Here is a 16,917-nt window from a genome sequence, read left to right on the forward strand (position 1 = left end):
AATGCTACTGTGTAGTTTATATTTGAATATATTCCTTTTTCCACGATTACCCTCTTAGCGCTCCGAATGTCCACTTGCATTTTCTACAGAAAGAGTGTTCAGAACTGTGCAATCAAAAGTATGGTTTAACTCTGTTAGCTTAATGAACATATCAGAAATAAGTTTCACACAATGCTTCTGTGTAGTTTTTATTTGAAGATATTATTTTTTCCAATGTAGGCCTCTTTGCGCTCAGAATGTCCAATTGCATTTTCTACAGAAAGAGTGTTTCAGAACGGCTCAATCAAATGTAAGGTTCAACTCTCTTAGTTGAATGCACAGAACAGAAAGAAGTTTCACAGAATGCTTCTGTGTAGTTTTTATTTGTAGATATTCTTTTTCCCAATATAGGCCTCTTAGTGCTCAGAATGTCCAATTGCACTTTCTACAGAAAGAGTGTTTCAGAAAGGCTCAATCAAAAGTAAGGTTCAACTCTTGTAGTTGAATGCACAGAACAGAAAGAAGTTTCATACAATACTTCTGTGTAGTTTATATTTGAACATATTCTTTTTTCCACTATTACCCACTTAGCGCTACGAATGTCCAGTTGCATTTTCTACAGACAGAGTGTTTCAAAACTGCTCAATCAAAAATATGGTTTAAATCTGTTAGCTGAATGCTCAGATCAGAAAGAAGTTTCACAGAATGCTTCTGTGTAGTTTATATTTGAATATATTCCTTTTTCCACTACTACTCTCTTAGCGCTCCAAATGTCCAGTTGCATTTTCTACAGAAAGAGTGTTCAGATCTGCTCTATCAAAAGTATGGTTTAACTCTGTTAGCTGAATGCACAGATCAGAAAAAAGTTTCACAGAATGATTCTGTGTAGTTTATATTTGGAGACATTCCTTTTTCCACTATTACCCTCTTAGCGCTCCGAATCTCCACTTGCATTTTCTACAGAAAGAGTTTCTCAGAACGGCTCAATCAAAACTAAGGTTCAACTCTTTTAGTTGAACAAACAGAACAGAAAGAAGTTTCACACAATTCTTCTGTGTAGTTTTTATTTGTAGACATTCTTTTTCCCAATATAGGCCTCTTAGCGCTCAGAATGTCCAATTGCAGTTTCTACAGAAAGAGTGTTTCAGAACGGCTCAATCAAACGTAAGGTTCAACTCTGTCAGTTGAATGCACAGAACAGAAAGAAGTTTCATACAATGCTTCTGTGTAGTTTATATTTGAACATATTCTTTTTTCCACTATTACCCACTTAGCGCTACGAATGTCCAGTTGCATTTTCTACAGACAGAGTGTTTCAAAACTGCTCAATCAAAAGTATGGTTTAACTCTGTTAGCTGAATGCTCAGATCAGAAAGAAGTTTCACAGAATGCTTCTGTGTAGTTTATATATGAATATATTCCTTTTTCCACTACTACGCTCTTAGCGTTCCAAATTTCCAGTTGCATTTTCAACAGAAAGAGTGTTCAGATCTGCTCAATCAAAAGTATGGTTTAACTCTGTTAGCTGAATGCACAGATCAGAAAGAAGTTTCACCGAATGATTCTGTGTAGTTTATATTTGAAGACATTCCTTTTTCCACTATTACCCACTTAGCGCTCCGAATCTCCACTTGCATTTTCTACAAAAAGAGTGTTTCATAACTGCTCAATCAAAAATATGTTTTATCTCTGTTAACTAAATTTACAGATCAGAAATAAGTTTCACAGAATGCATCTGTGTAGTTTTTATTTGAAGATATTCTTTTTCCCAATGTAGGCCTCTTAGCGCTTAGGATGTCCAATTGCAGTTTCTACAGAAAGAGTGTTTCAGAACGGCTCAATCAAAGTAAGGTTCAACTCTGTTAGTTGAATGCACAGAACAGAAAGAATTTTCACAGAATGCTACTGTGTAGTTTATATTTGAATATATTCCTTTTTCCACTATTACCCTCTTAGCGCTCCGAATGTCCACTTGCATTTTCTACAGAAAGAGTGTTCAGAACTGCGCAATCAAAAGTATGGTTTAACTCTGTTAGCTTAATGAACATATCAGAAATAAGTTTCACACAATGCTTCTGTGTAGTTTTTATTTGAAGATATTATTTTTCCCAATAGAGACCTCTTAGCGCTCAGAATGTCCAATTGCAGTTTCTACAGAAAGAGTGTTTCAGAACGGCTCAATCAAAAGTAAGGTTCAACTCTGTTAGTTGAATGCACAGAACAGAAAGAAGTTTCATACAATGCTTCTGTGTAGTTTATATTTGAACATATTCTTTTTTCCACTATTACCCACTTAGCGCTACGAATATCCAGTTGAATTTTCTACAGACAGAGTGTTTCAAAACTGCTCAATCAAAAGTATGGTTTAACTCTGTTAGCTGAATGCTCAGATCAGAAAGAAGTTTCACAGAATGCTTCTGTGTAGTTTATATTTGAATATATTCCTTTTTCCACTACTACGCTCTTAGCGCTCCAAATGTCCAGTTGCATTTTCTACAGAAAGAGTGTTCAGATCTGCTCAATCAAAAGTATGGTTTAACTCTGTTAGCTGAATGCACAGATCAGAAAGAAGTTTCACCGAATGATTCTGTGTAGTTTATATTTGAAGACATTCCTTTTTCCACTATTACCCTCTTAGCGCTCCGAATCTCCACTTGCATTTTCTACAAAAAGTGTGTTTCATAACTGCTCAATCAAAAATATGTTTTATCTCTGTTAACTGAATTTACAGATCAGAAATAAGTTTCACAGAATGCATCTGTGTAGTTTTTATTTGAAGATATTCTTTTTCCCAAAGTAGGCCTCTTAGCGCTTAGCATGTCCAATTGCAGTTTCTACAGAAAGAGTGTTTCAGAATGGCTCAATCAAAAGTAAGGTTCAACTCTGTTAGTTGAATGCACAGAACAGAAAGAATTTTCACAGAATGCTACTGTGTAGTTTATATTTGAATATATTCCTTTTTCCACTATTACCCTCTTAGCGCTCCGAATGTCCACTTGCATTTTCTACAGAAAGAGTGTTCAGAACTGTGCAATCAAAAGTATGGTTTAACTCTGTTAGCTTAATGAACATATCAGAAATAAGTTTCACACAATGCTTCTGTGTAGTTTTTATTTGAAGATATTATTTTTCCCAATGTAGGCCTCTTTGCGCTCAGAATGTCCAACTGCATTTTCTACAGAAAGAGTGTTTCAGAACGGCTCAATCAAATGTAAGGTTCAAATCTCTTAGTTGAATGCACAGAACAGAAAGAAGTTTCACAGAATGCTTCTGTGTAGTTTTTATTTGTAGATATTCTTTTTCCCAATATAGGCCTCTTAGTGCTCAGAATGTCCAATTGCACTTTCTACAGAAAGAGTGTTTCAGAAAGGCTCAATCAAAAGTAAGGTTCAACTCTTGTTGTTGAATGCACAGAACAGAAAGAAGTTTCATACAATACTTCTGTGTAGTTTATATTTGAACATATTCTTTTTTCCACTATTACCCACTTAGCGCTACGAATGTCCAGTTGCATTTTCTACAGACAGAGTGTTTCAAAACTGCTCAATCAAAAGTATGGTTTAAATCTGTTAGCTGAATGCTCAGATCAGAAAGAAGTTTCACAGAATGCTTCTGTGTAGTTTATATTTGAATATATTCCTTTTTCCACTACTACTCTCTTAGCGCTCCAAATGTCCAGTTGCATTTTCTACAGAAAGAGTGTTCAGATCTGCTCTATCAAAAGTATGGTTTAACTCTGTTAGCTGAATGCACAGATCAGAAAAAAGTTTCACAGAATGATTCTGTGTAGTTTATATTTGGAGACATTCCTTTTTCCACTATTACCCTCTTAGCGCTCCGAATCTCCACTTGCATTTTCTACAGAAAGAGTTTCTCAGAACGGCTCAATCAAAACTAAGGTTCAACTCTTTTAGTTGAACAAACAAAACAGAAAGAAGTTTCACACAATTCTTCTGTGTAGTTTTTATTTGTAGACATTCTTTTTCCCAATATAGGCCTCTTAGCGCTCAGAATGTCCAATTGCAGTTTCTACAGAAAGAGTGTTTCAGAACGGCTCAATCAAACGTAAGGTTCAACTCTGTTAGTTGAATGCACAGAACAGAAAGAAGTTTCATACAATGCTTCTGTGTAGTTTATATTTGAACATATTCTTTTTTCCACTATTACCCACTTAGCGCTACGAATGTCCAGTTGCATTTTCTACAGACAGAGTGTTTCAAAACTGCTCAATCAAAAGTATGGTTTAACTCTGTTAGCTGAATGCTCAGATCAGAAAGAAGTTTCACAGAATGCTTCAGTGTAGTTTATATTTGAATATATTCCTTTTTCCACTACTACGCTCTTAGCGTTCCAAATGTCCAGTTGCATTTTCAACAGAAAGAGTGTTCAGATCTGCTCAATCAAAAGTATGTTTTAACTCTGTTAGCTGAATGCACAGATCAGAAAGAAGTTTCACCGAATGATTCTGTGTAGTTTATATTTGAAGACATTCCTTTTTCCACTATTACCCACTTAGCGCTCCGAATCTCCACTTGCATTTTCTACAAAAAGAGTGTTTCATAACTGCTCAATCAAAAATATGTTTTATCTCTGTTAACTAAATTTACAGATCAGAAATAAGTTTCACAGAATGCATCTGTGTAGTTTTTATTTGAAGATATTCTTTTTCCCAATGTAGGCCTCTTAGCGCTTAGGATGTCCAATTGCAGTTTCTACAGAAAGAGTGTTTCAGAACGGCTCAATCAAAGTAAGGTTCAACTCTGTTAGTTGAATGCACAGAACAGAAAGAATTTTCACAGAATGCTACTGTGTAGTTTATATTTGAATATATTCCTTTTTCCACTATTACCCTCTTAGCGCTCCGAATGTCCACTTTCATTTTCTACAGAAAGAGTGTTCAGAACTGCGCAATCAAAAGTATGGTTTAACTCTGTTAGCTTAATGAACATATCAGAAATAAGTTTCACACAATGCTTCTGTGTAGTTTTTATTTGAAGATATTATTTTTCCCAATAGAGACCTCTTAGCGCTCAGAATGTCCAATTGCAGTTTCTACAGAAAGAGTGTTTCAGAACGGCTCAATCAAAAGTAAGGTTCAACTCTGTTAGTTGAATGCACAGAACAGAAAGAAGTTTCATACAATGCTTCTGTGTAGTTTATATTTGAACATATTCTTTTTTCCACTATTACCCACTTAGCGCTACGAATATCCAGTTGAATTTTCTACAGACAGAGTGTTTCAAAACTGCTCAATCAAAAGTATGGTTTAACTCTGTTAGCTGAATGCTCAGATCAGAAAGAAGTTTCACAGAATGCTTCTGTGTAGTTTATATTTGAATATATTCCTTTTTCCACTACTACGCTCTTAGCGCTCCAAATGTCCAGTTGCATTTTCTACAGAAAGAGTGTTCAGATCTGCTCAATCAAAAGTATGGTTTAACTCTGTTAGCTGAATGCACAGATCAGAAAGAAGTTTCACCGAATGATTCTGTGTAGTTTATATTTGAAGACATTCCTTTTTCCACTATTACCCTCTTAGCGCTCCGAATCTCCACTTGCATTTTCTACAAAAAGAGTGTTTCACAACTGCTCAATCAAAAATATGTTTTATCTCTGTTAACTGAATTTACAGATCAGAAATAAGTTTCACAGAATGCATCTGTGTAGTTTTTATTTGAAGATATTCTTTTTCCCAATGTAGGCCTCTTAGCGCTTAGCATGTCCAATTGCAGTTTCTACAGAAAGAGTGTTTCAGAACGGCTCAATCAAAAGTAAGGTTCAAATCTGTTATCTGAATGCACAGAACAGTAAGAGTTTTCACAGAATGCTACTGTGTAGTTTATATTTGAATATATTCCTTTTTCCACTATTACCCTCTTAGCGCTCCGAATGTCCACTTGCAGTTTCTACAGAAAGAGTGTTTCAGAACGGCTCAATCAAAAGTAAGGTTCAACTCTGTTAGTTGAATGCACAGAACAGAAACAATTTTCACAGAATGCTACTGTGTAGTTTATATTTGAATATATTCCTTTTTCCACTATTACCCTCTTAGCGCTCCGAATGTCCACTTGCATTTTCTACAGAAAAAGTGTTCAGAACTGTGCAATCAAAAGTATGGTTTAACTCTGTTAGCTTAATGAACATATCAGAAATAAGTTTCACACAATGCTTCTGTGTAGTTTTTATTTGAAGATATTATTTTTCCCAATATAGGCCTCTTAGCGCTCAGAATGTCCAATTGCAGTATCTACAGAAAGAGTGTTTCAGAAAGGCTCAATCAAAAGTAAGTTCAACTCTGTTAGTTGAATGCACAGAACAGAAAGAAGTTTCATACAATGCTTCTGTGTAGTTTATATTTCAACGTATTCTTTTTTCCACTATTACCCACTTAGCGCTACGAATGTCCAATTGCATTTTCTACAGACAGAGTGTTTCAAAACTGCTCAATCAAAAGTATGGTTTAACTCTGTTAGCTGAATGCTCAGATCAGAAAGGAGTTTCACAGAATGCTTCTGTGTAGTTTATATTTGAATATATTCCTTTTTCCACTACTACTCTCTTAGCGCTCCAAATGTCCAGTTGCATTTTCTACAGAAAGAGTGTTCAGATCTGCTCAATCAAAAGTATGGTTTAACTCTGTTAGCTGAATGCACAGATCAGAAAGAAGTTTCACAGAATAATTCTGTGTAGTTTATATTTGGAGACATTCCTTTTTCCACTATTACCCTCTTAGCGCTCCGAATCTCCACTTGCATTTTCTACAGAAAGAGTGTTTCAGAACGGCTCAATCAAAACTAAGGTTCAAGTCTTTTAGTTGAACAAACAGAACAGAAAGAAGTTTCACACAATTCTTCTGTGTAGTTTTTATTTGTAGACATTCTTTTTCCCAATATAGGCCTCCTAGCGCTCAGAATGTCCAATTGCAGTTTGTACAGAAAGAGTGTTTCAGAACGGCTCAATCAAAAGTAAGGTTCAACTCTGTTAGTTGAATGCACAGAACAGAAAGAAGTTTATACGATGCTTCTGTGTAGTTTATATTTGAACATATTCTTTTTTCCACTATTACCCACTTAGGGCTACGAATGTCCAGTTGCATTTTCTACAGACAGAGTGTTTCAAAACTGCTCAATCAAAAGTATGGTTTAACTCTGTTAGCTGAATGCTCAGATCAGAAAGAAGTTTCACAGAATGCTTCTGTGTAGTTTATATTTGAATATATTCCTTTTTCCACTACTACGCTCTTAGCGCTCCAAATGTCCAGTTGCATTTTCTACAGAAAGAGTGTTCAGATCTGCTCAATCAAAAGTATGGTTTAACTCTGTTAGCTGAATGCACAGATCAGAAAGAAGTTTCACCGAATGATTCTGTGTAGTTTATATTTGAAGACATTCCTTTTTCCACTATTACCCTCTTAGCGCTCCGAATCTCCACTTGCATTTTCTACAAAAAGAGTGTTTCATAACTGCTCAATCAAAAATATGTTTTATCTCTGTTAACTGAATTTACAGATCAGAAATAAGTTTCACAGAATGCATCTGTGTAGTTTTTATTTGAAGATATTCTTTTTCCCAATGTAGGCCTCTTAGCGCTTAGCATGTCCAATTGCAGTTTCTACAGAAAGTGTGTTTCAGAACGGCTGAATCAAAAGTAAGGTTCAACTCTGTTAGTTGAATGCACAGAACAGAAAGAATTTTCACAGAATGCTACTGTGTAGTTTATATTTGAATATATTCCTTTTTCCACTAATACCCTCTTAGCGCTCCGAATGTCCACTTGCATTTTCTACAAAAAGAGTGTTCAGAACTTCTCAATCAAAAGTATGGTTTAACTCTGTTAGCTGAATGCACAGATCAGAAAGAAGTTTCACAGAATGATTCTGTGTAGTTTATATTTGGAGACATTCCTTTTTCCACTATTACCCTCTTAGCGCTCCGAATCTCCACTTGCATTTTCTACAGAAAGAGTGTTTCAGAACGGCTCAATCAAAACTATGGTTCAACTCTTTTAGTTGAACAAACAGAACAGAAAGAAGTTTCACACAATTCTTCTGTGTAGTTTTTATTTGTAGACATTCTTTTTCCCAATATAGGCCTCTTAGCGCTCAGAATGTCCAATTGCAGTTTCTACAGAAAGAGTGTTTCAGAACGGCTCAATCAAAAGTAAGGTTCAACTCTGTTAGTTGAATGCACAGAACAGAAAGAAGTTTCATACAATGCTTCTGTGTAGTTTATATTTGAACATATTCTTTTTTCCACTATTATCCACTTAGCGCTACGAATATCCAGTTGAATTTTCTACAGACAGAGTGTTTCAAAACTGCTCAATCAAAAGTATGGTTTAACTCTGTTAGCTGAATGCTCAGATCAGAAAGAAGTTTCACAGAATGCTTCTGTGTAGTTTATATTTGAATATATTCCTTTTTCCACTACTACGCTCTTAGCGCTCCAAATGTCCAGTTGCATTTTCTACAGAAAGAGTCTTCAGATCTGCTCAATCAAAAGTATGGTTTAACTCTGTTAGCTGAATGCACAGATCAGAAAGAAGTTTCACCGAATGATTCTGTGTAGTTTATATTTGAAGACATTCCTTTTTCCACTATTACCCTCTTAGCGCTCCGAATCTCCACTTGCATTTTCTACAAAAAGTGTGTTTCATAACTGCTCAATCAAAAATATGTTTTATCTCTGTTAACTGAATTTACAGATCAGAAATAAGTTTCACAGAATGCATCTGTGTAGTTTTTATTTGAAGATATTCTTTTTCCCAAAGTAGGCCTCTTAGCGCTTAGCATGTCCAATTGCAGTTTCTACAGAAAGAGTGTTTCAGAATGGCTCAATCAAAAGTAAGGTTCAACTCTGTTAGTTGAATGCACAGAACAGAAAGAATTTTCACAGAATGCTACTGTGTAGTTTATATTTGAATATATTCCTTTTTCCACTATTACCCTCTTAGCGCTCCGAATGTCCACTTGCATTTTCTACAGAAAGAGTGTTCAGAACTGTGCAATCAAAAGTATGGTTTAACTCTGTTAGCTTAATGAACATATCAGAAATAAGTTTCACACAATGCTTCTGTGTAGTTTTTATTTGAAGATATTATTTTTCCCAATGTAGGCCTCTTTGCGCTCAGAATGTCCAATTGCATTTTCTACAGAAAGAGTGTTTCAGAACGGCCCAATCAAATGTAAGGTTCAACTCTCTTAGTTGAATGCACAGAACAGAAAGAAGTTTCACAGAATGCTTCTGTGTAGTTTTTATTTGTAGATATTCTTTTTCCCAAAATAGGCCTCTTAGTGCTCAGAATGTCCAATTGCACTTTCTACAGAAAGAGTGTTTCAGAAAGGCTCAATCAAAAGTAAGGTTCAACTCTTGTAGTTGAATGCACAGAACAGAAAGAAGTTTCATACAATACTTCTGTGTAGTTTATATTTGAACATATTCTTTTTTCCACTATTACCCACTTAGCGCTACGAATGTCCAGTTGCATTTTCTACAGACAGAGTGTTTCAAAACTGCTCAATCAAAAGTATGGTTTAAATCTGTTAGCTGAATGCTCAGATCAGAAAGAAGTTTCACAGAATGCTTCTGTGTAGTTTATATTTGAATATATTCCTTTTTCCACTACTACTCTCTTAGCGCTCCAAATGTCCAGTTGCATTTTCTACAGAAAGAGTGTTCAGATCTGCTCTATCAAAAGTATGGTTTAACTCTGTTAGCTGAATGCACAGATCAGAAAAAAGTTTCACAGAATGATTCTGTGTAGTTTATATTTGGAGACATTCCTTTTTCCACTATTACCCTCTTAGCGCTCCGAATCTCCACTTGCATTTTCTACAGAAAGAGTTTCTCAGAACGGCTCAATCAAAACTAAGGGTCAACTCTTTTAGTTGAACAAACAGAACAGAAAGAAGTTTCACACAATTCTTCTGTGTAGTTTTTATTTGTAGACATTCTTTTTCCCAATATAGGCCTCTTAGCGCTCAGAATGTCCAATTGCAGTTTCTACAGAAAGAGTGTTTCAGAACGGCTCAATCAAACGTAAGGTTCAACTCTGTTAGTTGAATGCACAGAACAGAAAGAAGTTTCATACAATGCTTCTGTGTAGTTTATATTTGAACATATTCTTTTTTCCACTATTACCCACTTAGCGCTACAAATGTCCAGTTGCATTTTCTACAGACAGAGTGTTTCAAAACTGCTCAATCAAAAGTATGGTTTAACTCTGTTAGCTGAATGCTCAGATCAGAAAGAAGTTTCACAGAATGCTTCAGTGTAGTTTATATTTGAATATATTCCTTTTTCCACTACTACGCTCTTAGCGTTCCAAATGTCCAGTTGCATTTTCAACAGAAAGAGTGTTCAGATCTGCTCAATCAAAAGTATGGTTTAACTCTGTTAGCTGAATGCACAGATCAGAAAGAAGTTTCACCGAATGATTCTGTGTAGTTTATATTTGAAGACATTCCTTTTTCCACTATTACCCACTTAGCGCTCCGAATCTCCACTTGCATTTTCTACAAAAAGAGTGTTTCATAACTGCTCAATCAAAAATATGTTTTATCTCTGTTAACTAAATTTACAGATCAGAAATAAGTTTCACAGAATGCATCTGTGTAGTTTTTATTTGAAGATATTCTTTTTCCCAATGTAGGCCTCTTAGCGCTTAGGATGTCCAATTGCAGTTTCTACAGAAAGAGTGTTTCAGAACGGCTCAATCAAAGTAAGGTTCAACTCTGTTAGTTGAATGCACAGAACAGAAAGAATTTTCACAGAATGCTACTGTGTAGTTTATATTTGAATATATTCCTTTTTCCACTATTACCCTCTTAGCGCTCCGAATGTCCACTTTCATTTTCTACAGAAAGAGTGTTCAGAACTGCGCAATCAAAAGTATGGTTTAACTCTGTTAGCTTAATGAACATATCAGAAATAAGTTTCACACAATGCTTCTGTGTAGTTTTTATTTGAAGATATTATTTTTCCCAATAGAGACCTCTTAGCGCTCAGAATGTCCAATTGCAGTTTCTACAGAAAGAGTGTTTCAGAACGGCTCAATCAAAAGTAAGGTTCAACTCTGTTAGTTGAATGCACAGAACAGAAAGAAGTTTCATACAATGCTTCTGTGTAGTTTATATTTGAACATATTCTTTTTTTCCACTATTACCCACTTAGCGCTACGAATATCCAGTTGAATTTTCTACAGACAGAGTGTTTCAAAACTGCTCAATCAAAAGTATGGTTTAACTCTGTTAGCTGAATGCTCAGATCAGAAAGAAGTTTCACAGAATGCTTCTGTGTAGTTTATATTTGAATATATTCCTTTTTCCACTACTACGCTCTTAGCGCTCCAAATGTCCAGTTGCATTTTCTACAGAAAGAGTGTTCAGATCTGCTCAATCAAAAGTATGGTTTAACTCTGTTAGCTGAATGCACAGATCAGAAAGAAGTTTCACCGAATGATTCTGTGTAGTTTATATTTGAAGACATTCCTTTTTCCACTATTACCCTCTGAGCGCTCCGAATCTCCACTTCCATTTTCTACAAAAAGAGTGTTTCACAACTGCTCAATCAAAAATATGTTTTATCTCTGTTAACTGAATTTACAGATCAGAAATAAGTTTCACAGAATGCATCTGTGTAGTTTTTATTTGAAGATATTCTTTTTCCCAATGTAGGCCTCTTAGCGCTTAGCATGTCCAATTGCAGTTTCTACAGAAAGAGTGTTTCCGAACGGCTCAATCAAAAGTAAGGTTCAACTCTGTTATCTGAATGCACGGAACAGTAAGAGTTTTCACAGAATGCTACTGTGTAGTTTATATTTGAATATATTCCTTTTTCCACTATTACCCTGTTAGCGCTCCGAATGTCCACTTGCAGTTTCTACAGAAAGAGTGTTTCAGAACGGCTCAATCAAAAGTAAGGTTCAACTCTGTTAGTTGAATGCACAGAACAGAAACAATTTTCACAGAATGCTACTGTGTAGTTTATATTTGAATATATTCCTTTTTCCACTATTACCCTCTTAGCGCTCCGAATGTCCACTTGCATTTTCTACAGAAAAAGTGTTCAGAACTGTGCAATCAAAAGTATGGTTTAACTCTGTTAGCTTAATGAACATATCAGAAATAAGTTTCACACAATGCTTCTGTGTAGTTTTTATTTGAAGATATTATTTTTCCCAATATAGGCCTCTTAGCGCTCAGAATGTCCAATTGCAGTATCTACAGAAAGAGTGTTTCAGAAAGGCTCAATCAAAAGTAAGTTCAACTCTGTTAGTTGAATGCACAGAACAGAAAGAAGTTTCATACAATGCTTCTGTGTAGTTTATATTTCAACGTATTCTTTTTTCCACTATTACCCACTTAGCGCTACGAATGTCCAATTGCATTTTCTACAGACACAGTGTTTCAAAACTGCTCAATCAAAAGTATGGTTTAACTCTGTTAGCTGAATGCTCAGATCAGAAAGAAGTTTCACAGAATGCTTCTGTGTAGTTTATATTTGAATATATTCCTTTTTCCACTACTACTCTCTTTGCGCTCCAAATGTCCAGTTGCATTTTCTACAGAAAGAGTGTTCAGATCTGCTCAATCAAAAGTATGGTTTAACTCTGTTAGCTGAATGCACAGATCAGAAAGAAGTTTCACAGAATAATTCTGTGTAGTTTATATTTGGAGACATTCCTTTTTCCACTATTACCCTCTTAGCGCTCCGAATCTCCACTTGCATTTTCTACAGAAAGAGTGTTTCAGAACGTCTCAATCAAAACTAAGGTTCAAGTCTTTTAGTTGAACAAACAGAACAGAAAGAAGTTTCACACAATTCTTCTGTGTAGTTTTTATTTGTAGACATTCTTTTTCCCAATATAGGCCTCCTAGCGCTCAGAATGTCCAATTGCAGTTTGTACAGAAAGAGTGTTTCAGAACGGCTCAATCAAAAGTAAGGTTCAACTCTGTTAGTTGAATGCACAGAACAGAAAGAAGTTTATACGATGCTTCTGTGTAGTTTATATTTGAACATATTCTTTTTTCCACTATTACCCACTTAGCGCTACGAATGTCCAGTTGCATTTTCTACAGACAGAGTGTTTCAAAACTGCTCAATCAAAAGTATGGTTTAACTCTGTTAGCTGAATGCTCAGATCAGAAAGAAGTTTCACAGAATGCTTCTGTGTAGTTTATATTTGAATATATTCCTTTTTCCACTACTACGCTCTTAGCGCTCCAAATGTCCAGTTGCATTTTCTACAGAAAGAGTGTTCAGATCTGCTCAATCAAAAGTATGGTTTAACTCTGTTAGCTGAATGCACAGATCAGAAAGAAGTTTCACCGAATGATTCTGTGTAGTTTATATTTGAAGACATTCCTTTTTCCACTATTACCCTCTTAGCGCTCCGAATCTCCACTTGCATTTTCTACAAAAAGAGTGTTTCATAACTACTCAATCAAAAATATGTTTTATCTCTGTTAACTGAATTTACAGATCAGAAATAAGTTTCACAGAATGCATCTGTGTAGTTTTTATTTGAAGATATTCTTTTTCCCAATGTAGGCCTCTTAGCGCTTAGCATGTCCAATTGCAGTTTCTACAGAAAGTGTGTTTCAGAACGGCTGAATCAAAAGTAAGGTTCAACTCTGTTAGTTGAATGCACAGAACAGAAAGAATTTTCACAGAATGCTACTGTGTAGTTTATATTTGAATATATTCCTTTTTCCACTAATACCCTCTTAGCGCTCCGAATGTCCACTTGCATTTTCTACAAAAAGAGTGTTCAGAACTTCTCAATCAAAAGTATGGTTTAACTCTGTTAGCTGAATGCACAGATCAGAAAGAAGTTTCACAGAATGATTCTGTGTAGTTTATATTTGGAGACATTCCTTTTTCCACTATTACCCTCTTAGCGCTCCGAATCTCCACTTGCATTTTCTACAGAAAGAGTGTTTCAGAACGGCTCAATCAAAACTATGGTTCAACTCTTTTAGTTGAACAAACAGAACAGAAAGAAGTTTCACACAATTCTTCTGTGTAGTTTTTATTTGTAGACATTCTTTTTCCCAATATAGGCCTCTTAGCGCTCAGAATGTCCAATTGCAGTTTCTACAGAAAGAGTGTTTCAGAACGGCTCAATCAAAAGTAAGGTTCAACTCTGTTAGTTGAATGCACAGAACAGAAAGAAGTTTCATACAATGCTTCTGTGTAGTTTATATTTGAACATATTCTTTTTTCCACTATTACCCACTTAGCGCTACGAATATCCAGTTGAATTTTCTACAGACAGAGTGTTTCAAAACTGCTCAATCAAAAGTATGGTTTAACTCTGTTAGCTGAATGCTCAGATCAGAAAGAAGTTTCACAGAATGCTTCTGTGTAGTTTATATTTGAATATATTCCTTTTTCCACTACTACGCTCTTAGCGCTCCAAATGTCCAGTTGCATTTTCTACAGAAAGAGTGTTCAGATCTGCTCAATCAAAAGTATGGTTTAACTCTGTTAGCTGAATGCACAGATCAGAAAGAAGTTTCACCGAATGATTCTGTGTAGTTTATATTTGAAGACATTCCTTTTTCCACTATTACCCTCTTAGCGCTCCGAATCTCCACTTGCATTTTCTACAAAAAGTGTGTTTCATAACTGCTCAATCAAAAATATGTTTTATCTCTGTTAACTGAATTTACAGATCAGAAATAAGTTTCACAGAATGCATCTGTGTAGTTTTTATTTGAAGATATTCTTTTTCCCAAAGTAGGCCTCTTAGCGCTTAGCATGTCCAATTGCAGTTTCTACAGAAAGAGTGTTTCAGAATGGCTCAATCAAAAGTAAGGTTCAACTCTGTTAGTTGAATGCACAGAACAGAAAGAATTTTCACAGAATGCTACTGTGTAGTTTATATTTGAATATATTCCTTTTTCCACTATTACCCTCTTAGCGCTCCGAATGTCCACTTGCATTTTCTACAGAAAGAGTGTTCAGAACTGTGCAATCAAAAGTATGGTTTAACTCTGTTAGCTTAATGAACATATCAGAAATAAGTTTCACACAATGCTTCTGTGTAGTTTTTATTTGAAGATATTATTTTTCCCAATGTAGGCCTCTTTGCGCTCAGAATGTCCAATTGCATTTTCTACAGAAAGAGTGTTTCAGAACGGCTCAATCAAATGTAAGGTTCAACTCTCTTAGTTGAATGCACAGAACAGAAAGAAGTTTCACAGAATGCTTCTGTGTAGTTTTTATTTGTAGATATTCTTTTTCCCAATATAGGCCTCTTAGTGCTCAGAATGTCCAATTGCACTTTCTACAGAAAGAGTGTTTCAGAAAGGCTCAATCAAAAGTAAGGTTCAACTCTTGTAGTTGAATGCACAGAACAGAAAGAAGTTTCATACAATACTTCTGTGTAGTTTATATTTGAACATATTCTTTTTTCCACTATTACCCACTTAGCGCTACGAATGTCCAGTTGCATTTTCTACAGACAGAGTGTTTCAAAACTGCTCAATCAAAAGTATGGTTTAAATCTGTTAGCTGAATGCTCAGATCAGAAAGAAGTTTCACAGAATGCTTCTGTGTAGTTTATATTTGAATATATTCCTTTTTCCACTACTACTCTCTTAGCGCTCCAAATGTCCAGTTGCATTTTCTACAGAAAGAGTGTTCAGATCTGCTCTATCAAAAGTATGGTTTAACTCTGTTAGCTGAATGCACAGATCAGAAAAAAGTTTCACAGAATGATTCTGTGTAGTTTATATTTGGAGACATTCCTTTTTCCACTATTACCCTCTTAGCGCTCCGAATCTCCACTTGCATTTTCTACAGAAAGAGTTTCTCAGAACGGCTCAATCAAAACTAAGGGTCAACTCTTTTAGTTGAACAAACAGAACAGAAAGAAGTTTCACACAATTCTTCTGTGTAGTTTTTATTTGTAGACATTCTTTTTCCCAATATAGGCCTCTTAGCGCTCAGAATGTCCAATTGCAGTTTCTACAGAAAGAGTGTTTCAGAACGGCTCAATCAAACGTAAGGTTCAACTCTGTTAGTTGAATGCACAGAACAGAAAGAAGTTTCATACAATGCTTCTGTGTAGTTTATATTTGAACATATTCTTTTTTCCACTATTACCCACTTAGCGCTACAAATGTCCAGTTGCATTTTCTACAGACAGAGTGTTTCAAAACTGCTCAATCAAAACTATGGTTTAACTCTGTTAGCTGAATGCTCAGATCAGAAAGAAGTTTCACAGAATGCTTCTGTGTAGTTTATATTTGAATATATTCCTTTTTCCACTACTACTCTCTTAGCGCTCCAAATGTCCAGTTGCATTTTCTACAGAAAGAGTGTTCAGATCTGCTCAATCAAAAGTATGGTTTAACTCTGTTAGCTGAATGCACAGATCAGAAAGAAGTTTCACAGAATGATTCTGTGTAGTTTGTATTTGGAGATATTCCTTTTTCCACTATTACCCTCTTAGCGCTCCGAATCTCCACTTGCATTTTCTACAGAAAGAGTGTTTCAGAACGGCTCAATCAAAACTAAGGTTCAACTCTTTTAGTTGAACAAACAGAACAGAAAGAAGTTTCACACAATTCTTCTGTGTAGTTTTTATTTGTAGACATTCATTTTCCCAATATAGGCCTCCTAGTGCTCAAAATGTCCAATTGCAGTTGCTACAGAAAGAGTGTTTCAGAACGGCTCAATCAAAAGTAAGGTTCAACTCTGTTAGTTGAATGCACAGAACAGAAAGAAGTTTCATACAATGCTTCTGTGTAGTTTATATTTGAACATATTCTTTTTTCCACTATTACCCACTTAGCGCTACGAATGTCCAGTTGAATTTTCTACAGACAGAGTGTTTCAAAACTGCTCAATCAAAAGTATAGTTTAACTCTGTTAGCTGAATGCTCAGATCAGAAAGAAGTTTCACAGAATGCTTCTGTGTAGTTTATAT

The sequence above is a fragment of the Symphalangus syndactylus genome, chromosome 13 (assembly GCF_028878055.3).
Source record: "Symphalangus syndactylus isolate Jambi chromosome 13, NHGRI_mSymSyn1-v2.1_pri, whole genome shotgun sequence".
Lineage (NCBI taxonomy): Eukaryota > Metazoa > Chordata > Mammalia > Primates > Hylobatidae > Symphalangus > Symphalangus syndactylus.